This window comes from Myotis davidii, unplaced genomic scaffold (assembly GCF_000327345.1).
Source record: "Myotis davidii unplaced genomic scaffold, ASM32734v1 scaffold803, whole genome shotgun sequence".
In the NCBI taxonomy this organism is placed as follows: Eukaryota; Metazoa; Chordata; class Mammalia; order Chiroptera; family Vespertilionidae; genus Myotis; species Myotis davidii.
This window is the reverse complement of record NW_006295567.1, coordinates 1,206,562-1,207,698: the sequence shown is the minus strand read 5'-3', so window position 1 is coordinate 1,207,698 and position 1,137 is coordinate 1,206,562.

The window sequence follows — 1,137 nt, the reverse complement described above, 5'->3', positions numbered from 1 at the left end:
CCCGAGCCGCAGCGGCAGAGCCCACTTCCGCCGGAAGCCCCGCCTCCGTCTCCACTCGCGCAGCCCCTGCCGTCACTGCTTCCGCTGGTGCGGCGCGTCGTTGCCAGGGTAACTATAGTGCCGCCCCCACCGGGAAGGGAACCGGCAGTCGAAGCCCAACCGACCGATCCACACCGTCCGGGGCTTTTTAAATTTTATTTTATTTTAATTTTCCGCGATAAAACAAATAATAATAAATAATCCTGCTTCTCCCTCCCTTCACGACTACCAGCTTGATCCAAGCTGCCACGTCTCTTGTCTGGATTGTTGCGGTAGCTCCTTTACTGGGCTGCTTCCCTCCTGACCTGCCACACCCTCTGCGTTTGCTCTGCTCTTCCCGCAGAAGGCAGTGTCATCCTGGTGAAAGGAAAGTCAGACCATGTTCTGCCTCTTGGAAACTCCCGGGTGGCTCTCCATTTGGCTCAGAGTAAAAGTTAAAGTCTTAATTTCTGAGATAAGCAAAAACTAAAGGAACTCAATATCATTAAACCAGCAATACAAGAAATGTTAAAGAGACTTCTTTAAGCGGAAAAGAAATGGCCAATAGTAAAAATTTTTAATTATTGGAAAGAGCCCCAGCTGGTTTGGCTCAGTGGATAGAGTGTCCGTCAGCCTGCTGACTAAAAAGTCCTGGATTGGATCCCAGTCAAGGGCATGTGCCCAGGTTGCAGGCTCGGTCCCCCGTGCAGGAGGCAGCTGACTGGTGAATCGGTGCTGTGCTCTCTTTGTTAATGTTTCTCTCTCCGCCTTTCCCTCCGAAATACATTTTTTTAAAAAGTCAAAGTCTTAGTGGTCTTCAAGGTCCTACATCCTTAGCCCCCGTCCACCTCCCACACAGACACCCTGTACTACTCAAACCTCACCCCCTCCCCTTCTCCTTCCCTATCATGTCCCTCCCTTCACACAGATGTTCCTTAAACCCACCAGGCCCACCATCGTATGGACCTCTGCATTTGCCGTTCCTTCTGCCATGAAGGATCCTCTTCCCTCTGACATACACATGGCTCACTCTTCACCTCATTCAGGTCTGCGCAAATGTCAAATGTCTCCTTTTAGGGCCTCCCCTAACCACCTTAAGACTGAACAACCACACACACA